We start from the raw sequence: 27,975 nt of genomic DNA on the forward strand, positions 1-27,975 counted from the left end.
AGTGGCCACTTCTCCTCGTGGGACATATATTGCAGTGTGGGGAGGGAGCGCAGTGACAATTGTGACACCCTATGGACACCCTGGAGGGTCTCCTGATCTCCACACTCTAAAAATGATTCAGTTCTGTGTTGCTGATTTGTCTACATTAATCAAGATCGGAGTGTCATTGGGGAATGGTTCGGATGATGTGAAAACATTTAAGTAACCACAGAGGTAAATGACCCCCACCATTAGCTCCGTTTGAAAGTGTTACCCAGGAACTTGTGAATGCGCAGTCCCACTCTGAGGAAAGCCACCGTTTCTGCTGTTTCCTTTGGAGGAATGCTTGCTTGGGTGATGTTGGCTAAGTTAACCAGCTGTAGAACATTGATTCAGTGATTTCTCAGCTCTGCCCTCAATACCTGGTAGGGGACGCTAGCTAAGTTAACCAAAGGCAGAACACTGGTTTGATAATTTGTCACTCTGCCCTTCCTCTTCACTGGATGCACGCTCAGTTTCCTAGTCACTTGCCCTGACTGCAGCTCAGCCTTGGGCCACTTCGCCCAGCTCCCATTAAAGAGCAGAAAAGGAGGCCGCTTAAGGCCCTGGCTTATTTACCTAATAAACTGGCTCTTGTATTGCCTGGGAAATGCTAAAATTTTTCTGTCAAGAAATCCTAGTAACAAGCAGACAGAGGTCCAGCAGTCAGGTCTGAAGAAACAACAGAACGAAGGTCAGCTAATACTGCCATTCCTCTTCCTGGTGGCCATGACAGCAGCGGGGTTTATTTGAAGATCCCAGACTTCGAATCATTGCCTGCTTTGTTAGCTGCCCAAGTAGTTTAGGCTGTGCCAACAGTTTCAGATATTAATGTATTCTGGAGATCACGGAGTGAAGAATTCCTCTGCACTTTTTTCCTTTTAATTTTTCCCCCTTTCCATCTACTTTGTTTGCAGCGTCTTTGTCTGCCAGGCGTTGCTGGGCATTCCTAATGAGAGAGCAAAGAATTGTAGAAGGAAAAAGGCAAAGGGGGAGGGAGAGAAAACAGGCAAGAGAAACAGGGCGTGTTTAGCACTTTAACAGTAAGGTGACATTTTTACAAGCCAGTCAGGTGCACACGACTCTTGGAAAGCACGGAGCCGAGCTGGCAATGCAAATTCCGAGCGGAAAGCGCACTCTGGGCCATGTCTAACTCACTGATTAGCAGCTCGCAAGGAAAATGCACTTTTATTTCCCGACACCATTTTCCCCGCAGGACGCCCTGCCTGGGTGCTGCTTTGGTATTCAACCCAGCTTCATTATTGCAGCTACCTCACAACCCACCCTGGGCAGCTGCTAAAAGAGGGAAAAATTAAAGCAATTCATACTCGCAGTGACTTACTGCTGCAGAATAATTGGTTTCTGTTTGCAAAGAACATTATCACAGCAAAGCCCAGAAAACAGAAAGGCCTGTCTGCGAGAGGGTTTCTGGGGCTAGGTTAGAAGGCAAGGGTAGCTGCAGGGGGAGGGAGGGATGTGAAAAATCACATTTCCTAGAAGGCAATTAACTAATAATTAATTTTTTAGCATGCTCCCATGGCCGCCTTGTCCTCTGTGATACATAGACGGGGGATGCCGGTTTTGTGGTACATCCTTTGAGTCCTCCTGGAAATGTTAATGAGACTAAAGCCGTTAAAGAGCTCTTTAGACAGCGCAGTGCTGTGGGGAAGGCCGGAATGAAATTCAGACCCTCTGAGGGCTTCTCTGACACACAAGAAGTCCCTTTGTCTCCTGTTTTATAAACCAGAGGCATGTCTAAAATTGCGGGGAAAGTGAGAGGGGGCTAAGGAGTGGCGCCGGGCCCTGGCTTTCTATATATAAAAAGAGGAAAAATTGTTCGCTAGTTATCCGTGCCTGGGTTTGATAGGCAGTCTAGGGTGTTTTTGAAGTTCTGAGGGAAGGGTCTCTGAAGATGTAAGCAGGATCTGTCTTTCACTTAGACTTAATTAAGAAACTTGCTGGCTTTGTCTGTAGGGGGCCCATTACGCACAAGCTGCAGCCCCCTCTGAATAGGGGCTCAGCCTGGAAAGTGTATACAAGCCAGGCTGCCTTTGTGTCGTGTTGCCAAACTGGAGGCAGGAGCAAGTGGGAGCCTGGCTCTGCCAGAGGCCAGCCTGTTGTGCATACATGTGAACCATGTCCCAAACAGCGCTACAGCAAGTGCAAGTGCCCGACCATTCCGGGTTGGGGTGGGGGTGGCGGGCAGGGGGGGGGCACAGACCTAGAAGACGAGGATAGTAAACATAAACGAGGCACGGGAAGAGAGGGTTTCTCTTATTCCCCACAGTCCCCTTTAAGTCCTGATGATGACGGTCTGCAGGGCTAAACAGTATCACCAGCCAGAGCACAGGACTGTAAGCCAGAGGTGGCCAGAGCCCGGCTGTGGGTGCAGCACACTCAGCCCCCACCCCCATCACCTGATCCCCTCCAGCCCAGGGCACAATTTTGCCTGGTCACTGTTCTTGTAACCCTGAGAATAATTTCCCCCTGGTGGGCTACTGTGGCTTGCCCTATTTAGAACAAAGTTGCTGAATGCTGGAGAATAAAGAACAGCTGGGAGGCTGTGAGCAGTGGTTAATCAGCTAATTCGCATTTCAAAAGGCTCTAATAAGAGGTGATAAATTCACATAAAGCCCTGGGTATGAGTACTTTATTCTGGAAAGCTTTCTCCCTTCTGTTTCTTTCCCTACCCATCTCTGCCTTGTGCTTTGAAGCCCTGGGGACCTCCCAGGGGATCCACACCTCTGCCCTCCTCCCCCCTTACCAGCTGGGAGCTGCAAACTTTCACCTTCTTCTTGGCAGTGACCAGCTGCAGACACCCCTGGGATCTTCCGCACTCCTTCAGCCCACCCCTGATCTGGGAGTCCCTAGCCTCTCCCTCCTGCTTTGCTGAGTTTGTGTGATCCAACCATTCCCTTTGCCTGATCTGCGCGGCCAACGCCACGCAGTTGCCCTTTGCTTCCAGATGTGGACCCCTAGTCTAACCTTAAGCACTGCCCTGTGGTTTGCAGTGAGAACCAAGTTCCCTGTGTGTCTTGGCCTTCTCCCCTTCCCTACTGCAGCTTTTCACCCCACACCCCCAAATGCCTGCTATTCAGAACCCTTTGGGCTGCATCTTGGGCTTTCTGGTGAATTGTCATGATTGGGTCTTTCTATGCTAACGATACTGTCCTGTACCCAAGGTCCTTCACCTAGCGACTAGAAATCAGTCAGCCAGCCAAGTGGCATTGTAGAAATAAAGATGTGATGCCAAAAGCCAAGTGATTTTGTTTCAGCCAGGAGTCCAGTTCAGCTGGAAAGCGAGCTTGTCTGGACTTTTACACACACAAGCATGCACATACACAGCCCTGTCTAAATATAGGCTGTGGTTGCTGTAGTTAGCACACCTGTAAAAGCCAAGGCAATACTACCCAGAGCATCCTTGATCCAGCTGTGCCAGAGGCAGACTGGCATATTCAACACCTTGGATGCTCTCTGTTTCTCATTTTCTGTGGCTGTCATATGTGCAGGAGTCTCTCCCAAGTGGTGGCTAGCTTTCAAAGTCCCAGAATACCTCAGCCCTGCCATGTTCTAGAAGTCCCTGAGAGACTCAGCCACTATCTTAATTACATACCCTGGAGGAGTGACATCTCATATTCTGCTCATGAATGATGTGGAATTTCCGGAACTTCAGTCTTGACAATTTGATGACAGTTGGGGATATCCTTATAAGCCCTAAGATGGCCATTGACCCTGGGAGCTAGCCAGCCTCAAGGTTTGTCACCCATGACTGAGGTTCTTCTTTGCATGCTCTCTGCTTATTAACATCCCTGCTTCATTATTATTCACATCGGCAAATATTCCTGAAAGATCCACAATGCTCTTCAGAGGGTGTGTGGACCAACCATCTCCCAGGGGCCCTTATGTACAAAGATTGTATATGAGGTCCCACCCTAGCCCCAGCGGCACATGCCCCCCGCCTCCCGCCCCCGCCCCGCCCCCGCCCCGCCTCAGCTCCCTGAAGCCTTTACCTGTCCATTGACTGAGGAATTACTGAGAACCCAGCACTGTGTCAGAAAAGGGTCTTATCGGCCAGCCACCCTGACTGCTGATCAGCCAAATAAAAGGGGCGGGGTCACTGAAAGGATAGTGAAGCTGGGTGTGGTGACTCAAATCTCTAATCTTAACCAGGAGGTTGCCCCAAGTTTGTACTATGGGATACCTTGTCTCGAAGGAAATAGGGATTCTTTTAAAGGAGGAGAAGGGAAGAATATTGAGTAGCTTTAAAAATAAATCATGGAGTGGGCTGAGTATTCAGACTAGAAAATGGAGAAAGCTTAAAGGCGGCCAGAACCAGAATCACAGCGTCGCCATAGAGCTGTTCTGCTGTAGTTTGTATATGAAGCTTCTCCCACAGACTCATGTTTAAACATTTGGTCCCCAGTTTATGGTACCGATTTGGGAGGTTGTGGAGCCTTTAGAGGGTGGAGCTTTGCTGGAGGAAGGAGCCACTGGGGTCATCGCCTGGCCTCACTCCCTGTGCACTCTCTGCCTCCTGTTGCTCCAAGAGGTGGAGAGTCCCAACTGTCCTCCTGTCGTCATGGAGCCCCCCCCCATGCCCGCCCCCCCCCCCCCCCGTGCCTTTATAAACCCCTCCTCCTTTAAGCTGCATTTGGTCAGTGTTCCATCCTGACCACAAGAAAAATAATGACTACTCCTCACTGCCACAGCTGCTGGACAGGAGAGGCCACAGGGTGGAGGGAACGCCACTAACATCCCTGCACACTCCGCATCCCGGCTCTTGATTGTTCCTGCCCGAGCTAGTGGGAAAGCAGGGCTATGTTGACCTTTGGCCCGTTTGACTACCTGGGTTCATATGCAAACCATCCCTCAAATGTGGGGAATGGGCTCGGACACCAAGCGCCTGGTGTGTCTGCTATAGATTCACAGCTCTCCTGGGCATCCCTTGCCATGCGTGGGCATCTCCTTCAGGGTCCCCTCTCATTGAAGCATACGGTTCTATATAGGGCCCAGTGCAAAGTAAAAATGCTCCTTGTTCAGAAAGTACTAGGACTGTCAATGTAGCAGCTCCATCTCGGGATCCTTCTTATGGTGGGAACCTGTGTGCCTTTAGAGGCCAGCACCTATGAGGTGAATCCTTGCTAGAATCATATTGGTTCACAGTTGCTGTGCAGTTTTAATGCCCATATAAGCAGGTTGGTGTATTTTATTATGTTTCCTATTTATGAGAGTGGGTTAGTTACAGTTATCCTTACACTAACAAAGCAACCGAGACCAAGTAGCAATGGCGCTATGATTCCAGCCTAGCTCTCCCAACTCTCAAGCCCTCCTTTCTTTACTCACATTACATTGTACACCAGGAGTAAAGGGAGGAGAGGTCTGTGCTGCCCCTGGCATGTATATGACCCACTCTGGGCATCCATCTCCAGAGCTGTTAAAGATGCAAAAAGTAGATGCAACTGGAAACAAAGCTTTACAGTTCGGCTGTTAGGAACTAGCTGAGGGGAGCAGAGGTCGCCAGCTGGGCCACGCCATGCTCCAGGTCCCCAGGTAAACACGAAGCTATAGAGCGGACATTTTCTGCCCAGGTTCTCAGGTTTCCCTCTATTGCTTGGCTACAATATGATATCCATAGCACATGCCCCACACCCTGCTGAGCCACTGGGGCTGTGCACTCTCCCATTAGGCCCGGCCTCTTTCTGCCACCCTGACTCCCAGCGCCCCGCCCATGATGCATGTCCAGCCTGTACTACTCATTGACCTCCTACCACCTTCTCCTCCCTTCAGCAGAAGGAACCATCTAGACTTCAGCTCTGCAGTCCCAGGCGAGTGTACGCTGGAGGTACGTGCTCTCTGCAACTTCCAGCACCCCTGAGAGCCTACCCCAGAGAGCGCTCTGTGAGCCCGCACCCTTATTAATTGCCTCTGCGGTCCTTGGCTCGGCTGTTTTCCCATGTCGTATTTTACTTCCCTCCCTTTGAGTGGACTCGATATGAAATTAAAGCATTTTTAGGAACATTTATGATAGTTATTAAGTACAGGGCTATTTGATGTGTTTTTAATGTAGAAATGATAGCTCTTGAAGAAAGTATAGCTCTTTATAAAACTGTAATGAATTTAATTGTTTTTTATTGCTCAGAAGTCTTTAATTGATTTTTCCCCCCTCTGAGGTTTTTAATTTTTTTTTTTTTTTTTCCTGCTTTAAGCCCAGGGAAGGAGGAAATTTCCAAGGGTTATTGTTCATTAGCTGTTAGAAGGAATAATTGATCTGTCAACTCAAAGGATTTATAAGGCTTTGGTTCACAGAATTCAGGAAAGCAGGGCCGTATGTTTAAATTCCTCCTCAAAAGGAAACATTTCAGAAGGGGCTTCCCTGCAGTTCTTACAAGATAAAAATGAACGCACCTCTGCTGCCTAGAAGGCCCTGCTAACCTGAGCCCGCCTCTGCTGACTAGAAGGCCCTACTAACCTGAAGGAGCTGCAGTGTCTGTGCCTAAGGGCGATCTGTGTAGCTCTGCCTCCAAAGGAATGGGAGTATAAATATTATAAAGGTTGTGGGTTTCCCTGGCGTCCCACTTTTCCCCTGAAAGGAATGGAACACAACTAGCAGTCCTTAAACCTCAAATGAGGCTTTTGCTTTCACTTTTTTTTTTTTTTTAATCAAATGCACCCAAATTGGGTTTGGTTCACAAAGGCAAGGCTGACTCAGAGCTAACAGACCCATCATTAGCCATCGCTGCCCTCTCAGATGGCCTGTCCATTGCACTGCTCACAATATAGGACTAAGGCCATAAACAAGGGATCCAAGAGAACTCTGGACAAGAAGCAGACAATGGAGTGGGATAAATTTCTTTAGCATAAATAGCAGTCTCCAAGGGTGACTGGTGTGAATGGATCCCTGCTGTGAGGGCCTCTGTGCCCACAGAGGAGATCTGTGGCTTTAAGAGCTCTGGTCCCACCCCCTGGGCTGGGGAAGTGCTCAGTCTCCCCTGCTGGGCTTGGTCCTCAGGCCCCCTGTGGGCCTCCTCTTTCCTTTCAAGCTGTGAGTCCTAAGGAACTCAGTGACAGCTCCTCTTTCATTCTGCTGTGCAAATCCTTGAGCTGTTCCTGGTGCTTTCAAAAGGAAAAATATAAGACATTTTACTTATTCTGTCCAGCAGGGCCATGGAAGTCGGGTAAGACCCAGGGTTATTCCAGCAGTGAGACTGGGGACGTTTTTTCCCTGAGATGACCCATAACCCATCATTTCCACTTCCCACATCATTTACCACACGCCCTTTGGCAGTGCCATCTTAGAACTCCACTAGAGCCTGGGTGCTGCTGGCTCATGTCTGGGTCACCCAAGGATAGCAACTATATTGAAGGAAAAGATGCCCAGTAGTATCCATCAACGCTTACTCTTCTTATGGTCATGAGCCCAGAAGTTTAGATTACAGAAAAGAATTTTACTTTTTAAAAATCTTCTAAAATAATTAAATAATACTTGAATGCAGTTTTGAAGGATAGAGGGAAAACAGCCAGTCTATTTCCCCATTCCTCCCTTTATCTTTGTTTATTGAGACTGAGTCTTACTGTGTAGCCCTTGCCTGCCTGGAAATTGCTGTGTAGACTCGGTTGGCCTCGCCTCAGAGAGATGATGCTCCTGCCTCTGCCTCCCTCGTCCTGGCATTAAAAGCACATGCTGCCATACTAGGCAAGGGAAGTGCTGCTTCTTACAGAGGAGACGTGTTCTGTCACGGTAGATTTGAACACAGTATTAATCAAGTGTTGTTGTTGACTTGGAATTTGTGAAGTAAACGCAAAGCAGTCAATCCAGGTCACATTCTGCAGGAGTTTCCTCCTGATCACTTAACCTAATCTACAGATGCACACACACATCATGGCATAACTGTGGAGATCTAAGGACTGCTTGTGGAAACTGGTTCTCTCCTTTGATCTATAGGTCTTGGGGATGAAACTCAGGTGGCCAGGCTTGGCAGCAAGCACCTTAGCCCACTGAGCCATCTCACTGCTCCACAGTTCTCTTTCCAAGAGGCACCTGAATATCACTACTAGACAACGTGCAGTGTTTGCTCGAGGGCCCCTCCTAGAGCAAAAAATAAATAAATAAATAAAAATTAAAAAATCTTGATTGTGTTGCAAAAAGGAACACAGACCCACCGAGATCTGAGAGAAGCAAAGGGCAGAGAGATGAGAGGAGGAGGGAAGGCAGTCATGATCCATAACTAAGGCAACAGGAAGCAGAGTGTAGGTACTACAGTAGCCACAGAAGTGACAGGACCCATGTGTGCCACACCAGCCAACCAGCAGGTGCTCTAAGAACTGAGAACTACCATACCAGCCAATCGGCAGGTGTTCTAAGAACTGAGAACTAACACACCAGCCAATCAGCAGGTGCTCTAAGAACTGAGAACTATCACACCAGCCAATCAGCAGGGGCTCAAACAAAAACTGAAAACACCTGGGGAAAATCTGTGAATGTATTTAGCAGGGCTTTTTCCTTGTCAGTATTCTTTAGACAATACAGCAGAACAACTTTTTACACAGTATCTATATTAGGTGTGTTCTATGTGTGTTCTATTTCTCTGATCCCTTATCTTTCTTCAAGTTTTTAAAACCTCATTTTGTTGAAATTTGTTCTCAACCTTGTTTTGTTTTGTTTTTGAAAGAAGAGGTATTAAGAATGGTGAACTTTATGAATTCTCACATACGAGAAAAAACCCTTCCAATCCTCATATCTGATTGGCAGCTTGACAGGATGTAACATTCTAAATCATAAATAATTTTCCTCCAGAATATACATTAAGTGTCAAATAATATGCAGTGTTAGCTGGGCGTGGTGGTGGCACACGCCTTTAATCCCAGCACTTAGGAGGCAGAGACAGGTGGATTGTTGCGAGTTCGAGATGAGCCTGGCCTCCAAAGTGAGTCTAGGACAGCCAAGGCTACACAGAGAAACCCTGTCTCAAAAAAAAAATTAATAATAATAATATGCCGTGTTGCTGATGGTCGTGCTTGCTTATGGCTTGTTTTTAAGCGATTTGCTATTGTGCTGGTTTTTCTTTTAGTCCTATGCTGCCTGACAGTGCGTAAGGCTGTGTATCCCTGAATCCCTGAATCCCTGAATCCCTGAATCCCTGAATCCCTGAATCCCTGAGAGCTCTTTCGTTCTCTACTGTTTCCTTCTTGTTTCAGTTTAATGTGGGATGCTGAAGACTGAGCTTGGGGCTTTATACATGCTATGCATGTTTTCTACCAAGGGCCTGTACCCCCAGCTGCAAGAGTTCATTCCAGCAGGGTCATTGTGTTTATAGGTGTAGTATTTTTCCCATATATTTTCAAGATACTAATTGGTTCTCGGCTGCAGAGATGGTTGAACAGTTAGGAGCGTTTGCTGATCTTGAGGAGGACCTAGGTTGGGTTACCAGCACCCGTGTGTTGGCTCACAGCCATCTGTCACTTCAGTTCCAAGCACTCGACTCCCTCTTCTGACCTCTACTGCCAATAAGCATGACATAGTCCATATACATATAAAACACAAGATGGATGGATGGATAGGTAGGTAGATAGACAGATTGATTGATTGATAGATAGACAGACCAACCCAAAGATAGCTAATGATAGTTGTCTGGTGTGTGGTTTTCAAGTACCCTTCTGTTGTTAGAATTGTTTCCATACCCCTCGAACTAGTCTTTTCTGTTTCTTTGGTTTTTATTTCATGCTGCAGATTCTGCTAGAGTGTTGGGTCTGTCTCCAGTGAGTTCTGTGGTAGGAGAAAGGCTGAAAGAAAGCTCTTAAATTGCACAGATCTGAGTAATGGGTGGATTTCCCATCCCTGGCGTCCCGCACCCCTGGAGGACTGTGCCCCAGGACAGCCGCTGATGCCCACCCCAGCAGTTCCAAGGCTGAAAGGCCATTCGTTCAAGTTTCTTCGGAGACTGTGGGAGTGGCTCTGTGAAGATCTTCAGTGACCCCTACTCTTACTTTCAGTCCTGCTGCTGTCCACTGTCCAGAGCCCCCTGAGGGACTGTGCTCCTGTCAGGCTCCTCCTCATGTGCGCTCCAGGCCACAGCTTGTATCTTAGTGTTAGCTTTCAGCCTTAGCCTGTTTATGTTCTGGAAATGTGTGGAGTTCTTTCTCTCAGTGATTCCTCTTTGGTTTCCTTCATTGTTACAGAGCTCTGGCCTTTTCATGCCCTCTTTCTGTTTATCGCCTCTTAACTATTTCCAGACGACACATGATCTAATGTCTGTTCTTCCTGCTCATCTTGTATGAATAGACAGATGCTACAGAAACCCTAGACCACATCCTTTGAATCTGAGATTCTTGTTTTCTCCTGATGCAGTCTCCTCACTCTCAATAATCCACTTCTGCTACCTTGTGTTTGGGGTTTCCCCACAAGTCAGCTCTCTGGTTGATACCGATTTGGTATCATGCAGTTTAATCCACTTCTGGTACCATGCACAGAGAGTCACATTCCCGTATAAGGATTTAGTCCCCAGGACCGTTTCACTTCTGATGCTTCTATAGTCAGCATGTCTGTGTTCTTCTAGCCCTCGTTGGCCTTAACACTTCCAGAACTTACAAGAGTTCCGCACTCACAGCCCAGAGCTCTCCAGAACGTGTCCTTTGGATTCTTACGGAAGCTTTGTTCTGTATGCATGATTGGTTAAAGCATTGACCGTAAATGATCAACTCAATCTTCAACTTCTATTTCTTCCTGAAGTCATGGGCGGGCCTGAAAGTCCTGTCCCACTAACCAAGGTACTCAATGTCCCTGGCGAGCATCTGCCATCCCAGAGATGGCCAAGAGTAGCCGGCTGCCAGCCATCATAGGCATGTAAAAGACACCACGGTGGAGATTCAAGGGGTCAGGAACAATTACCAAGAGGCTGGATGAAGATCAAATAGTGTATTTCCTGCTGTTAGTCACAGAAGCGCAGTAACAGAGTACAGGGCCTGCCCTCAGGTCCCGGATAACATCTGGATGTCCACACCAAGCATTTCTGACTATGTTCTTCAGCAGGCATTACAGACCTTTACAGATGCAAAAGATAATATTCTCAGTAGCATAATCTCCTGGATTACCAGTCAGTAGAGCAGGGCTCAGAACAGTGAGTTTTAGAGGTTTCATATGTATGTTAAAGACACGCCAGAGAGGTTGGCTAATCACTTGGCAATCATTCTCCCACACAAACGCTAGAAATCACTGAGTGAGCTTGTGGGACAGTAGAATAATTTGTTCTTCATTCTTCAAGGAGTTCAAGATGCTTTCTTGTTCCTAGGAAGGGCACAGAAGTCATTCAGATACATGTCCTGCCCCAAGGTTAGGTCAGGAGAGGAGCTATCCAGGTGTATAAATAATTTCTTATTGCGAGGCAAAATCAGAACAGTAGTGCGGTGTAAGGGGATGTTACATGCCTTGTGGAGCCCACCTCTCTGTTTTCCCATCACTTCCCATTTTCCTGTTTCTGGCAACTGCTCTGACTGGCTCCCTCACTACTCAGTCCTACTTCTTCCTTTCTCCTCCTGAACTACAGAGGCTAGACAATTGAAAAAAAAAAAAAAAGTCTGTTTCTCTTGACTCATTGCCATGAGAATTCCATGAGTGGCCTGGTTTCTAGGAGAGAGCAGTGTGAAGTCTGTCTCTGGGCAGCACAGGGGAGACTGGCATCTACTTCTTGTCATCCCGTGTAACCTCGCAGGCAGCTGGGGCAGTGGACTGGCTCCAGCTCCGCCCTTCCTGATGTTTGTTCTCCACACTCAGTTTTCTGGTTATTCTGAGATTTTTATCCCCTCCCTCTAGCATTCCTATTTACTAAGCTCCAGCAGACGGTGTCGTCTTTGGCCTAGAGACAGCAGCAGCAACACCACCCTGACTGATGGACATTTGGTTTTCTGATTCTGACCTCCTTAAGGCCTTTGACAGTCATCCTCAGGCCTTTGACACTCATCCTCAGGCCTTTGACGCTCATCCTCAGTGACCACTTTTCCCTTTTCCCTGCCGCCGACCTAGACGCACACAATGTGAGATGGAAGCTCACCCCAACACTGTAGGCCGTAGTTCCCCCAGATCCACAGCTGCATCAACCTGCATCTGAACGTCTGGAGTTGTTCCACTCACAACTAACACTTCCTCCCTCTGGACCACTGTCACCCCGTTTTCCCACGTCAGTCATGTCTGCTCTTTACCTCAGAGTGATTGCCCCCATCATGTCAATGGGGTGTGCTTGCCTTCCACGTGAGCTCTCCAGTTAGTCGTCACTCCAGCCCCACTCTGCCAGCTCCCAGCTTTCCCATCCTTCCAGCCGATGTGTGTGCTTAGTGTCCCTTCAAATACCTGGTAATGTCCCACAGTGGTATGAGTTCCTCTCTATAGTTAATAATAAGAATGTAATACTTGTCAACACTTGTAAAATAACCAGGGTGTACGGAGTACTGTATTAAGCCGGTGAATCCTTGCAGCAGTCAGTGAGACTTGGAAGGTCTACGTTTTAGAGTTGAAGAAACTGAAGCACAGACAAGCTAAATCATTTGCCCAGAGTCACACAGTAAGTGCTTGAGCTGATGTTCAAATCATCCATGTCTGGCTTTCTTTGGTTTGCTTTTAACCAGAATTAAAATAGACACGCCAAAGCACATGGGCGTACTACCACACTGATATTAAAAGCTATTTCCCTGTAACTGAAAATCTAATTAGTATCTCATTATTAATACTATACTTCTCAGCTTCTTAGAGCAGTACGTCATTAAAATAGCCAGCAAGTATTTTTTAATGAAAGTTGTTTCTCTTTATTCCATATTATCCTGACTTGAATCTCAATGCCATTGTAAAATATACTGCAATACTGTTACAAATAAATAAATGGTCCCAGTAGCTAAGTAGTCATATTGATGGCTTGTCTATATTAACTCACTAATTTCTCTTCTTTCAAAATACAAATTCTTGGCCTGGGAGATAGGATAGGACAGAGTGCCTACCCAGGAGGCCCTGGGTTCAAACCCTAGTACCACCAAATTGCTGCTCTTAGGAACATAAGGCAGGTAGGTTGCCAATTTGATTAGCCTAGGCTAGGTAGTGAGATCTCAGCTCAGAAAGAAACAGGCAGGGCAAGGGAGGGGCTGGATATAGAAAGACAGAGAGATGCCAAGAGGTTGAAATCAGTCTGCCCCAGTCGGAGGAAGATAGGTGTGTATGCATACACTGGAGTGGTCCAGGGCCGAAAAGGGAAGAGAAGACAGCTCAGTGCTCTTGCTCCAGAGACTGCTTCATCCTCTGTGGCCGCCACCCTCACCCAGGCCTTGTCAGCCTAACAAGTAGGAAGTGAGCCTCCCAAGCTAGTGAAGAGTCTGTGGTTAAGACAGGCAAGCAAAAAGGTTCAACTTCCTTCCGCAGACACAGCTTTCCCAGAACTGGTAACTCCCTGAGCACCCATCAGCACTTAGCTGGAGATTACAGTGCCTAAGTAGCTCTTGGGTCCTCAAGGTGCCTGGTGTTGCTGGCATGGCTGTTCAGACAGTTACATGGTCAGCACTGGTGCTCACAGCCTTCACCTTGCCGTACTCTTATTTGTGTTCTGTTTGTCAGAGTTCCCTTTTTTTTTTTTTTTTTTTTTTTAATTTTAATTTTTATGTGCCTTAGTATGAGAATGTCAGATCTTGGAGTTACAAACAGTTGTGAGCTGCCATGTGGGTGCTGGGAATTGAACCTGGGTCCTTTGGAAGAGCAAGCAGTGCTCTTAACCCCTGAGCCATCTCTCCAGCCCCAAGAGTTCCCATTTTGTTGATGCAGGTTGTTTGTCTGTTGTTTTATTTTTCCTTCTTGCTAGATGAGGGGTTATTTCTGACTCCAGATCGTGGCTGAGTTCCTGGATATTATTTTAGAGCATTATCTCAGGCTGTTATCAAGTTAACAATTAATTGCCAATTTGAGGAAACACTTTGTTTTGTTTGATTTTTTTTTTTTTTTTTACATAGGGGCTCACTGTGTAGCTCTGGTTGACCTGGAACTCTCTTGTTGCCCAGGCTGACCTCAGACTCGGAGCTCAGCCTGCCTCTGTTCCAAGAATGCTGAGATTAAAGGTGTGTGCCACTATACTGGGCAAGGAAATATTCTCTACAGGGGAGACATTTTTTGTCACAGTTGAACTTTCAAATGTGAAATTGTTGCTGTTGGAATGTATGAAACAAACACAAAGAAGTCAGTAAGGCCACACCCTAGTGTTTACTGTTTTTCTATCAGAGGAATTTAAAAATTTACAAGTCTGATAATTGGTCCCTGTCCTTCAGTTTGCCTCATAGATGATGATCCTCACCCATCAAAATGAAAGAATTCACTATTTGGAAAGTTAAATGGAAATCAGCCTAGTGGGAGTACTTGCTACTTTTAAAGAAGGTTCTGCGTTGTCGATCACCCGGGTCCAATAATGAATGTGTGCACTATTAGGGGCCAGGGACTTAGGGGGATGGATTTCCCAGGGCTTAGTTATTTCATAAGGCCTCAGAGTGTGACTTTTTCCCCAATAATCTACTTATCTCAGTAATTTACCCCTCCTACTGCATTGCAAGGAAAATGAGTCTCCCAGGTTGTTTGCATGGTAAGTAGCTGGGGGCTGTGTGAGCCTTCAAGAAGCCCAGAGTTCACTGCAGCAGCTGAGCTAATGGTCTCCCATGGGAGCTGGCAGACTAAGTGAAGAAGGGGATGGAAAACACCCCTTACCACAAGGACTACACATTTCAAAAGCTGAAATCTAAGAAATGTTTGCTTCACCCAGGATATTTTCCCTTACCACATAATGGGGGAGAAGAGTGGCCTTCTTGAGCTAGGCCTTTCAGCCCAGCACATAGCTGGGGGCTGTGTGGAAGTGTGGAAGCGTTCAGGAGGCCTTTGTTTCTGTGTTTCCAGTGAATCCAGCTAGTTTGCTACCTCTCTCCTCAGTTAAAAAATAAACTGCTTGTTTCAAAAGAACAGCTACAAAAATCACTTCTGGAAAAAATTATATAGGCTTTAATGTTTTTTCTGATTTTTTTTCTTTCTGATTGTCATATATATGTACAAATACATACATGTGTGCATATCTACATATATATTCTCATATAGACTCTCTTATATGCATACACATGTATTTATATATGTGAGAATGTATGTGTGTATGTATACATGAATATTTATATTCCATATATATCCCTAGAGATTTTTCATATGACAGTGTATCAGCCAGCAGAATTGTTTTTCTTTTTTAAGATTTATTTTTATTAGTAATCAAAATTTAATTAATAATAAATGTATAATATTAATAAAATATAAAAATAAACTTTATAAGGATTAGTAAGGTATGAGTGAAAATTAATTAATTAATTAGGTTGACGTGTGTATTATCTCCAGTTGAGTGTGTGCATATGAGTGCAGTTATCCAAAGAGGCCAGCAGAGGGCGTCAGATCCCTGAAGCTGGAGTTACAGGTGGCCGTGAGCCTGCTGACGTGATGCTGGGAACTGCACTTGGGGCCTCTGCAGAGAAGCAAGGTCTTCGCCAGCCTCTCTAGCTCCTCTCTTTTCATTTCCAAGTACAGTGTTTCACACTGTGATCGCAGTAATCCAGAGACTGAGGCAAAAGGTTCACTTCAAGTTCAAGGCCAGTCTGCACTATAGTGAGTTCAAGGACAACCCGGACTACAGAATGAGACTGTGATATGGCCATATACACACAGTTAGAAGAGCGTGTGTGTGTGTGTGTGTGTGTGTGTGTGTGTGTGTGTGAGAGAGAGAGAGAGAGAGAGAGAGAGAGAGAGAGAGAGAGAGAAATTGTGACACCATGGGTTATAAGAATGAGAAAAGGATGAAACTTGGAGTGGTTTTTCTAAGGACATAGATGAGTAAACAGTTCCAGGTTTCAGCACCAAACAGGAGATATTCAGAACTGGAATTTATAGAGGTACTGGGACATGTAGGTGTGCAAAAATCTGACCTTCTGCCTGAACAGACACAGCTAACACTCTGGTGACAAAAACAGATTATCAAGATAAAAGTTAACAATTGTACTTAATCAAAATGCTGAATGACAGAGGAGGAAACTGAGCCAGGCCTGCCTGCTGGCCCTCCTCTGGCCTCTGTGCAGCACTCCCTTTGCCCAGAGACAGGGCAGGGCTCTCAGGAATAAGGATCTTGAGGTGTGAGAGGGTTCCCTGAAAACCACACATCTGATTTCTGGCCTTGTGATGTGACCTCTCATGACCCCATTCCCAGCCCACTGTTTCCCTGGCTTGCTTCTCCACTGTGTGTGTTGCACTCTCCACCCCCTGGTCAAAGGTAGGTCTAGGCTACATTTCAGGAAGTCAAGAAGAGCATTAGGCACACAACATCTGGATTTTTCCATTCTTGAGAATCTAGCTACTTGCACTTCTGGGTAGGAACTATTTGTAAAACTTCCTGTTTCACAAAACTTCCTTAGGTGAAGGAATGTTCTCTCCAACCTGGCTCCTTATAGTCTGCTGAGTTCTGACTAAAACACAAGCTGTTTGTGTCTGTGCCTCCATTTTTTTCACTGGGACTTCTTAGTCCAAGGAGATGGCTCAGCAGGTAAGACTCCTACCACCAAGCTGATGACCATATTCGACCCCTGGGACCCACGTAGTGGAAGGAACCAGCTCCTGCAAGTTGGCCTCTGACCTCTGCACGTCACCTTCCCCTGCCCCATAACTGTCATTTTAAAAAATTACATATATGAAATATAAGACTTTTATACAGTGTGGCAGTTTTTACAGCCCAATTCTCTTTCTGTGGATGGTTCTAGCCTTTCTGACTGCTGCCTGTACTCACATTGCCTCCTCCATCTTTAAAGTAATGGGGACCACTTGAAACAACAGATGCAGGAGGGACCTGGCTGAGCCTCTTCTCGCTTCCTGGGATGCTTTCAGGAGAGCTTGGAGCCTCACAGTCCATTGCTTACTAGTGGAGGCATCATAGTAGCTTGTTTTCCTAACCCGGAAAGGCCCCTATTCCCTTGCCTTTCTTATTACCTTCCATCCCTGCTCATTAACACACCAGTTCTGGGGTGAATTCACCTCTCTCCAGTAATGACTCGCTAGTGGCCAACAAACTACCCCTGTATACTTCTTTAAAAACAGACGAATGTGCATTGCCTCTGAGTTATAATATTTATTTATTTATTTATTTTTAGTTTTTTGAGACAGGGTTTCTTGGCTGTCCTGGACTCTTTGTAGACCAGGCTGGTCTCAAACTCACAGAGACCCGCCTGCCTCTGCCTCCCAAGTGCTGGGATTATAGGCATGCGCCACTGCACACAGCTAGTTATAATTATCTTTACATTTATGTTGTGTGTGCACATGGCATTACATGCATGTGGAAGTCAGAGTAATCTATAGGAACTGGTTTCTTTCTTCTAGCATGTAGGTCCAGGCATGGAACTCTAGGTCCCCAGGCTTGCTGTCAAGTCCCTTTGTTCATGGAGCCATCTCTCTGGCCTCAATTTTGTTTTGCTTGTTAAGTACTGAGGATTGAGCAAAGGGAGTCTCACTTGCTGGGCAAGTACTCTATCATTGGGCCACATGTACACACACACACACACACACACACACACACACACACACACACACACACACACACACCACCACCACCACCACCACCACCACCACATCATCTCCCTGTCACTATGACAATTTTTTAATAGAAGATTCTTTGTTAAGCAATCTCCTATCACCAGACTTTCAGGATTAAGATGGGTAGCTAAGAATAAACTCCTTAAAGCAGACTTATAAATTCAAACATCTCAACAGATGCCATTTAAGCACAGAGCCTGAGCGGTTCAGGGCATCAGCAGGGAGGGAGATAGGCCCTGTGGAGGCGGCCGAGGACCACGCATGCCCACTGTGCCCTGCATTTTTTGTTTGGAGATTGCTGTTAGAGCAAATGAGACATCACAACAAAGAAAATGTAAATGTTGCCATCCTCAATCTGAGAGGCTCTTCAAGGAGGATGACCTTTAAGCACAGTTATGAATTCAAAGCATGCATGGAATAGAAAAACATAAGTCACCAAAAATGTGGCAGATAACCTGAGGGCTCTATTGAAAAGATCAGATGAAACCAACTTCGAGGGCAGAGGAGGGGCCTTATTCGTATAGCTAACGCTGTGGGCAAGACTTAAAAAGATATTAAATGAATTGTGTCACGTGCCATAGAGAAAAAGTGTGCTGTGTTAAAAATTATATATATGAGGGGTGAGCTTGAACAAGGAGTGCCAGGGTGCAGGATGAGGGTGGGGCATTTGCCCTCTTGCACGCGTGAGCCTGTGCCGGGCCCTTCAGAAGACCTGAGAAAGTGCCGTTTGTACAGTTGTTCTAACTTAGCTGCTGCTCACTGAAGATGACACTTCAGAAGATGATAAATTTCTCAAAATGGTTTAATGAGTCACCATAAAACCTAGCCTAAACAGTAACTGAGAACTGGGAGACACAGACAAAGAGTTGTCCCCAATGATGGACTGCTGAGCGGTTTTATAGGTGCAAAGTTCCAGACTTTCCAGGAAGAACTGCTTTCCCTGCTGTATAAAATGTTTCAGGATGCAGAAAGAAGAAAGCGTCTCGTTTTACTTCATGAAGCTAAAATAACCCTGATATCAAAACCTAAGCAAGGTAACACAAGCGCACAAGTCTGTAGGCCAGGCGCACTGTGAATTTATTAGCCTCCCAAGGAAAATCTTAAATCAAATCTGAGCAAATTGAATCTAGTTTTCTATTAAAAGAATAAAGCATGGTGCCCAAAGCCAAATTAATTTCAAGAATGCAAAGAGAAGTTAGTATTTAGAAATGTATTAGCATAATTCAGTTCATTAGTAAGTGAATAAAAGGCCTGTGATCACCTTAATAGACACTCAGAAGACATTTAATAGAACACACTGTCTGTGCTTAGACCTTTTTTATTTAAAAAAAAAAGTTCTTTAGAAACTAGAAATTAAAGGGCATTAATTATCATACCAAATAATAATTATCACAAACTAAATGCTTCCACTTTGTTTAATGATGAAAAATTAGAAGATCGGATCGTGGACAAAGTAGGACTGTTCCTTGTCATCACTAGTCCATGTCATTAACTTGTCAAGCAAGTCTCTGCCATATGTAGAATATTAAATAAGAAAAAAAGAAAGACCAAAAGAGTTATTTGCAGATATTTGCAATTGCCTTGCTGGAAATAACAAGGGAAGCAACTGAAGAAATAAAAAGACAGTCCTGGTCTTTTGCTTGATATAAAGTAAATGTATGGAAATTATGTTCTTATACAGCGTTCATAGTTCAGCAGCTTTCTTATTTACTCATTGGTTTGTTTTCCTTTTTTTATTTTCATTTTAAATTACGTGTATGTGTCTGCAGGCATGTGAGGAGCCCAGTGGCTTCCAGTTCCCCTAGGATTAGAGTCACAGGAAGCCGTGAGCCACCCAACGTGGGTGCTGGGAGGTGGACTCAGGTCCTCTGCAAGCACGGTACACACTCTTAGTCTGCTGTGCTAGCTTTCCAGTCGCTTAGACAGCACTTAAAACCACGTGGGAAATCGAATGTCACCAAGAACAGGTCACACTAATTGAGAACTGTAAAAACTCAAGATGTAGTATAGCTGTGATGCAAGCCCAGACATACCGATGGTGCAAAGCATGGCTCACACTAACCGGAGCAAAGTAGTGGGGGTGGGGTGGGGAGCAGTTGTTATCATGATATTTGGCAAAAGAATGGGGCCGGCTTTGGGTGAGAACATACGTGCCAGTGCTGCAAGGTACAGCTGCCGAGAAAGTGGACTGAGACAGTTGGACCTGTGGAAATGCCGGGTATTTCCACAGTAATCAAGCATGCAGTGTGTGTGTGTGTGTGTGAATGTGTGGCCTTATGACTTGTTTCTAATTCCCACAAACACACCATCATTTGGGGTAGTGAATGGTACATTATTTTTGCCATGATCTTACTCTTCTAGCTAAACTCTTTGGGCAGGGAACATGGCCAGTATACAAGTCTTTCTTTCTTTCTTTCTTTCTTTTCTTTCTTCTTTCTTTCTTTCTTTCTTTCTTTCCTTTGATTTTCAAGACAGGGTTTTTCTATGTAGCCCTGGCTATCCTACACTTACCTTGTAGACCAGGCTCGCCTTGAACTTACAGAAAGATCTGCTTGCTTGTGCCTCCCCCAAGGGCTAGTATTACAGGCTTGCACCACCGTGCCCAGCTCCAAGCATTTCTTATTCTGTGAAGATATTTCTTGTGTAAAAAATGGAAGAAGGTCTTGGCGGGGGTTTTTCTGGCCTGGCTGGCTTTTCGTGTCTGTCTCTGGAACAAGTGAGATGGATTGCTGTGTTTGGCTTCGCCTGTGGCCAGATTTTATAAAACAGCTTGGTTGGGGTGACAGTTGCTAGGCAGAAAAATAATTTCTAAACAAATATTTGAGTGATGTAGGATTTACCATGCATCCCAGATAAGCTGGCTCAAACTGTAGGGTCCTAGTTGGTCTTTTTGTCACCTTTGACACTAGCTAGAGTCATTGGAGAAGAGGCACCTCAACTGAAAAGAGATGCTCATCAGAGTGGCCTGTGGGGCATTTTTTTTCTTTTTCTTTCTTTTGTAGTCTTTGTTTTGGTTTGATTTGGGTTTTTTTTTTTGTTGTTGTTGTTGTTGTTTTTGTTACTCTTTTGAGACAGGGTTTCTCTCTGTAGCCTTGGCTGTCCTGGACTCATTTTGTAGACCTGCCTCTGCCACCCTGAGTGCTGGGATTACAGGCCTTCATCACCACGCCTGATTTGTGGGGCATATTCTTAATGAAAGATTGACATGGGAGGGTGGACAGTGCCACCCTGGGCAGCTATGGTCCTGGATATATAAGAAAGCAGGCTGAACAAACCAGTAAGCAGCATCCTCCATGGCCTCAGATTCTTGCCTTCACTTTCCTCAGTGATGGAGTGTGTGACCTGAGGGTTTAAGATGAAATGGACCCTTCCTCCCCAAGTTGCTTCTGGTCACAGTGTTTTATCCCAGCAATAGGAACCTTAACCAAGCCATGTAGAGACAGTTTCCCCCATGCTAACACATATATTTCACACAGTGTAATTCAGGAGGTGTGTTGAGGACTCCTTAACAAGGTCATCAGGAAGACTCATATGGAATGAGACTATCTCAGAGAACCATCCAGAAAGCTGGGATCACTCCATTTGTATATTTTACATTGGTGTGATCGTGCCACTTACCACCGGCTTCAGCTGTGGGTTCCTTGTCATCTCCAATGTCACTTCCTAATGTTTCAGGCTTTTCTCACTGAGTTATTTCTTAGAGCCCAGAGAACATTCCTGAATTAGGTATTCAGAGACCTAGCATCTGGACTCTCCCATCACTCGAAGCATTTGAGCACTAACTACATACGAGAGTGCACGAGGTTTCAGCAGGCACAGAAGACAGCCTTGCTTCCCACTCGTTACTTATTATATTTGGCTTTACACTGAAAGATGGCGATTAGACATTGCAAGTGTGTCATTCTTGCATAGGTTTGGGGGACTAAGTTTTCCAAAGGGAAAAGAAGAAAGCGTAAAAAAAAGATCTGCGCTGAAGTCAGAAGTGTACGGTAGGATGGGAGATGAAAAGCTTGAGCTAACTTTAGCTCCTTTTCAAAGGTAGTGGCAGGTGGCGTGGGTCTTACGTGTGTGGGTGTTTGTGGAGCTGTAGAGTACACTGGAACTTACAACAGATTCAAAAGCCAGAGACGACCTGGGCACGAGGGTGTTTATTCCATACACTAAAGAGGAATGGGGAGATAGACAGAAAATGTCAGTTTAAGGGAGAAAAAAAATGGTAGGTACTCCCCAAGGAAAGTGAAGGTGGCATTCCTGGGAGTGAGAAGTGCTAGGCATGACAGTGCCTTTGAAATGTGTGTCCCGTCTACATCCTTGTCCCTTAAAAAAGTTGAGGCGTTTTTAAGTGTGGAAATTTGTTAAAGAAAATAAAAAGGAGATATGAGGTAAACATGTATCTCGAATACTTTGAGTTTACACCGTGCCTGGGTTTGAAGACTCGCATAATTGCTCAAGGCCTTCTGTATCTGCCAGAGCTGGAAAAGCTAGCTGCTGGAGCTGAATCCAAACTGACCGTAGCCAAGTTCACATCACATTCAGAGTGCAAAGGGGCGAGGGTGGCATCTAGGGATAGAGGTAACTGCTCCGTTGACCAGAGCCAGGAACTGGTGTGACCAGGCTTAAATGAAGGAAGAAGAGGGCGACAGAGACAGGCACCTCCTTTTCCTCTCACATAAGGGGTGTTTTCTCTAAAAGCTTGCTGTAGGCTCACCATTCCTGATAGGAAGTGCTCACAACTCCTTCCGGCCACATTTGCACTGGCTGTAGTCGGAACTCCCATGTCTGTGGAAACCCATAGGGAGATAAGGCTCTAAGAGAAATGGTCATGGTGCCTCTGCACACTGGAGTAGGAGGGTCCTCATCACAAGTGCCCTGTGACCACAGGCACATATGTGAACCCAAGATGGCCCTCAGACTGTGGTCCCCCCACCCCCAGGGCAAATGGCATTGGCCTTCTTCAGGGAAAGGAAAGTGAATAAAACGGGTGGGGGTGGGCATTCTGCACAGAGCACCGAGAGGAGAAAAGTCAGGCGGGAAGGTTAGCACATCTGGCTAGTTGGTCACAGACTGTAAATCTCTTCAAGTATCTTTCCTTCCGGCCACATTTGCCCTCACTGGTTAATGGGTCCTGGACCTGCAGAGGAATGTGTACAGGGCTGGGTACCACTCCCAGTCTCTAAAGTGTATCTGCTTACAGATGATTGGAATAAGGCGAGGTAAGAGTGGCTGGCAGGAGGGGCACGCTGGGGAAACTTGGGCTCATTTCTTTGCACTGCCTGGAACTCTCTCCTGTGTCCAGAGCCAGGCCTTGGGTAAGAGTGCGGCGACTGGGAAGTTTTGTCTCTTCCACTCACAGGCCTGTGCTTGCACGCAGTGTCTCCAGTCCTTGTGGGTCTTTGCTGCCTTATGTCTCCTGCTCAGGAGCACAGGACTCCAGAGAGTCCATTCCTGCGAGGTGCTACAGGTGATACTTTCTCAGCTCGCCACATTTCCAGTTATACAAGAACTAAGGATGAGGATAACCTCGACTCAAGTAGTAGCACACCTGTAGAGGGGCTCAGTGGCCTGTGCTGGGCAGAGCTATGGGAGCAGAAAGGGCTTCTTTGTATTGTCAGGGGACCCTCACCTAAGTGACTGCCCCATCTGGCCTTGTTAAGTACACAGAGGTGGCTTTGTTTGTAGCCTTGCTGCTTAATATACAGTAAGGTTCTTTTCCCCCCCCCCCCCCCCCCCCCACAACACACACACACACACACACACACACACACACACACACACTTTTCTTTCTTTCTTTTTTTTTTTTTTTTTTGAGACAAGGTCTTGTTATGTAGCTCCAGGTGGACTGGACTGGAACTCACTGTATAGACCAGGTTGGCCTTGCCTAAATACATAGATTACAAGTAATATGCCATCATGCCTGGCCTCATGCTGTTTTTATGAAGTGCTTCTGACTATGTCCCTGGCTAGCAGTACATTGAGTACATGCTGGTGCTCAGTCCTGTAGCTGTGACCTCTACTCAGCCTGCATGGGCAGTCACAATCCTGAAATCGAAAGCATTCATGTTCACTCTCTCAAAAATATCTGTCTCTCTCCTCCCCCCGCCCCACTCCCCTTACCCCTAGTTCCCTTCCTCTCCTTCAGTCTGTTGCATCCATTCTGGCTTCTGCTGTTAAGCTTACTTGGCAATTGAAGTAGACGAAGAATCTTTCCTTTAAACAGAAATTAGACTTCCATTTTCAGTTCTCAGGGTGAGCTTCTATAGATACATAACGGCTTTGGGAGCAAAATTCACCTTATTTTGCTAAAACTGTCTATGCATATACTACCTGGTTCTGTGCAGAGTGATAGAAAGTACAGATGAGGCTCAGAATTGCAGTTAGGGGAGGCAGGTGTGAGGCACACACTGTGAGTTGTGGAGGCGCAGTGAGTGTTGGATGTGGGTCTCCTCTTCCCTGGGGGGGCTGTAGGCCACCAGCCCACGACAGCAGGAGGAGCAGAAGGCAAGGTGCAGAGCTCAGAAGGCTGTGAGCATGATGGGGAATGACCACTCGGGGGACCACTTCAGGGAGCTGATTTAACTTTCCTGGGGAAGAACAAAGGCTATATAGTCCTTGGGGTGGGCATGGGGCTTCCAGGATAGGTGCACGTAATTGGTTGAAATTGGGCACTTTAGTGATGCTTGATTTGCGTTTGGCAGCGCGCTCCCATCCTATGAACAGCAACACAGTACCTAATTATCCTATAGGCGCAAGGAGGGGAGAGCTAGCAGGAGCCGCGTCAAGGGCCATATATCAAATGTGCTTAGGGGCATCTATGTCTAAAGACACTCTCCAGATGAAGTCAGGCAGAGAGCAGGAGGCCCTGCTGGGGAGAGGGAGCCCTGCACCCAAGCTCAGAATGGCTATCCGGACAGGGAGGACTGCAGCCTCAAACAGCAGGGTCCTTCCAACAGTTGGGCACCTTGCTGCCTGCTTCAGAAAATACTCCCCTGAGGACTAGAAAACTGACTGAGATTCTCTTCTGTCGAGGAGTCCAAAGGTCAGCGGAGCAGACAGACTTATTTTTGAGTTATGACAGGCAAGTGTGATGGGTTCCCAGATGAGTTCTTTCTCTGTAGAGTGGGAGGGGGACGCGGCTATAGTGTGAGGGAAGCACCATAGACATGGTGGCTGAAGGACTAGAGTCTCCTGGATATGACAGCAACGCAGCGCATGAGCTCACGGCAGCTGTGGTTGCCAGCAAAAACAAAACAAAACAAACCTTGCACAGGACCAAGCAGGTCAACATTCTCTTATGGAGGAGGAAGGGGCTCACGGCCCCACCCCTAACCAGGGGCTATAGACAACTGATGGTTTCTGAGGGAGGAAGAGTCCGTTTTTCAAAGGATGTGGCCTCTGGTAGGTCCAGCTGACCATGTTTCTGTGGGCGACGTCACACCCATGAGTATATGGGCTACATAAATTGGCCTGTGTGGGTTATTTTTTTTTTTTAAAAGACACCATGTTGTGAGAGTTTGGGGTGTGGAGGGGTGGATCTTGGAGGAGTTAGGGAAAAGAGTGGGGGCGAATATAATAAAAATACATGAAATTCTTGAAGAATTAAGAAGATATTATACTTTTTAAAAATAGCTGAAAGATCATTGTTGGCTAAAAGCCAGAGGGTGGGAAGGCCAAGGCAGTTTGAGTGCCTATAAAATGCCAGATAGAGTGGATTAGAAACTATAGGAACAGAGCCTGGGAAGATAACTCCTTCGTGGAGTGCGCACTTAGCTCAACCTCAGCACCTAAAACCAAACCAAACAGCATGGTCTTCTCCCAGTTTCAGACACTGCAGCCATGGGTGCCAGCAGGCTGGTTTCTGGTGAGGACTCTCTTCTTGATTGCACATGGCTATCTTCTTGCTTAGTTCCCAAAGCATCTCTTTCTACATGCTAAGGAAAAACCAAAGCACCTTTCCACTCTTTCCTTACAAGGGCAGCTGTCATGCTGTATTAGTGCCCCAACCTATGTCCTCGTCTAGCCTTTCCTTCCTTAAGGACCATGTGTTCAAACACAGTGTCACAGACAGCGCTTCACTGTATGCATTCTGATAGAGCAATGTGCGTAGGTTCCCATTCCTCCTGGTACCTCAGCACTGAGGTACCCTGTTCCCTTGTGCTGAAGACTCTTTGGCCGAGTATTTCCTGCACCCCATGACATCTTTAAGTAGTGATTCAGAGTGTCCAGTTGGCCTGTGATGTCTGTTCTAAAGTGTGTGAGGCTGCTAGTGTTCTTCTTCATAAAACTCGTGGCTTCAGACGCTGTAGCACCAACCAAAGCGGGCGTGATGGAAAAGACTCTTCCTTCCATGCAGCAGTCTTCTCTTGCCGTGATTCTGTTCTGAGCCCTTTTGAACTTGTAGAGTCCAGCATGGAGTTCTGCACATAGGCGTGTGCACGCACACACACACACACACACACACACACACACACACACACACACACGTGGGCTCATACAGATGGGCTTCTTGGTTACCCACTGTACCCCTAGGCTTTTCAGCCCAGTACTCCCACTTGATAGCACCCAGCCCCAGTAGCCTTTTGCTGACCCCAGGGCCAAATTAGTAGAAAGTGGTGGCAAAGAGTACTGGAGTAGGGGTCAGAAGACCGAAACCCAAGTCCACCTGTGGGCCGGGACACTAATCTTCATCATTTACTTTGTCTGTGAAATGGAAAACAAATATGACCATGACTGTAAATTGTAACTCATTTAAAAAGTTAAGCACAGTACTGTGTTTACCCCAAAGCAGAAAGCAAACACAGTATGAAGAAGATGGCTTGCAGAGTGTTCAGTTATAATGCCTATTTATCCTGGTACTTTTTGTTAGGTCATCAGACCATCTCACATACCCCTCTTTCTGTGCATACGTGTTTACTCAGAGAATCTTAATCAGGTCCATGGGAATTCTTCAAAGCTGTCTCATGAAACTCGTGCTTTTCCTATGCTCATAGTGATGTTAAAATAAAAACATAGTCTCTAACATTCCAGACCTTCCTTGAGCCCTCCCAGACAGATTAGGGAGGGAAATGGCATCCCTGGGATCAGGGTAAGGAAGCTGTCAACAGGGGCGTGAAGTCTAAGTGGGAATCAGTCCCTTCATGTACTGGCCGTGTGACCCTGGGTGTCCCTTTGTTCTGTCTCCTTACCAGTACCAAGCATGTTGATGGTAGCTACCTGATACTGGATTTATAAAGGTTAAGTTGACTAGAACATGTGCAGCCTCTAGAATAATGCTTGGCCCTCAGTATTTGTTTTCTTTTGCCTGCCCAGGAAACTTGGGAGCATATGGCTCTTTATCCCCAAGTATTATTTGGTGTTTTAGCCGCTTAGGTTTTCTCATCATTGTGATGAAACACAGACAAGAAGAACTAACTGCAGGGAGGGATCGTTCCTGTCTGCCTGAGGGTGCACAGCGTGGCAGGCACGGCAGGGAAGGCTCAGACACGGGAGTGTGAGGCCCCTGCACATTCCGTCTGCAGGCAGGAAGCAGGGAAACGTGGGTGCTGATGCTCAGCTGGCTGCCTCCTTCTCTTTTTCCTCTTTATTGAGTCATGGATCCTAGCCCATGGCATAGTGGCTGCCCACATTCACGGTGGGGTTCCCCCCCTCAGTTAAACCTCCCTGAAGCAGTCCCACAGGTATACCCAGAGATGTGTCTCATAGGAGATCCCCAATCCTGTCATGCTGATAGTGAAAATGAACCATCACAAGGCCACCTCTTATCAACCTGATACCCAAGCACATCAATTTTATTTGATAGCATTCTACCCCTGGCCTTTAAAGGCTCATGGACGTCTCAGGATGCACAATTCGCTTAGTTAATCTGTAAGAGTCCCCAACGTCATAAGAGGCCCAATAGTATCAAAAAGCTTCTTCTAAAATGTCCAGAGTTTCTTCTGAGACCCAAGACAATCTCCTGACTTAGCCCCTGTAAAATGAAAAACAAATTGCATACTCTCAATATACAGTGGTATACCTACTCATTCCAAAAGGGAAGAATGGAGGCATAGCAAAGAAAAGCCATACCAGTACAAGACCAGAACCACAGAGGGAAACCGCCGGCCCTGCAGGAATTTGTAGCTGGACATCCGTAATGGCATCATCTGGTTCCAACAGGCGTTAGCAGCCTCACCTTTCCAGTTCTGCCACCTGCAGTCCGTGTTGCCTCCCTCTCGACTTCTACTCCATCCCTGGCATCTCTAGCATTCAAGGCTCCCTGCTTCACCATCACAGCTTTATGCAGTGACCTCACAGGGCCTCCCTGTGGGGGATTCCACCGCTCTGCCGTGTAGTGCCTAGCTTCG

General features: G+C 46.4%; 1 protein-coding gene across 1 annotated transcript in view; it reads left to right on the plus strand.

Annotated features, from left to right (window-relative positions):
- The window catches only part of Stx8 (syntaxin 8), a 229,475-nt gene that overhangs the window by 169,610 nt on the left and 31,890 nt on the right, over nt 1-27,975 (plus strand). The gene's annotated exons all lie outside the window — the stretch shown is intronic.

Source organism: Acomys russatus, chromosome 25 (genome assembly GCF_903995435.1).
Source record: "Acomys russatus chromosome 25, mAcoRus1.1, whole genome shotgun sequence".
Taxonomy (NCBI): domain Eukaryota; kingdom Metazoa; phylum Chordata; class Mammalia; order Rodentia; family Muridae; genus Acomys; species Acomys russatus.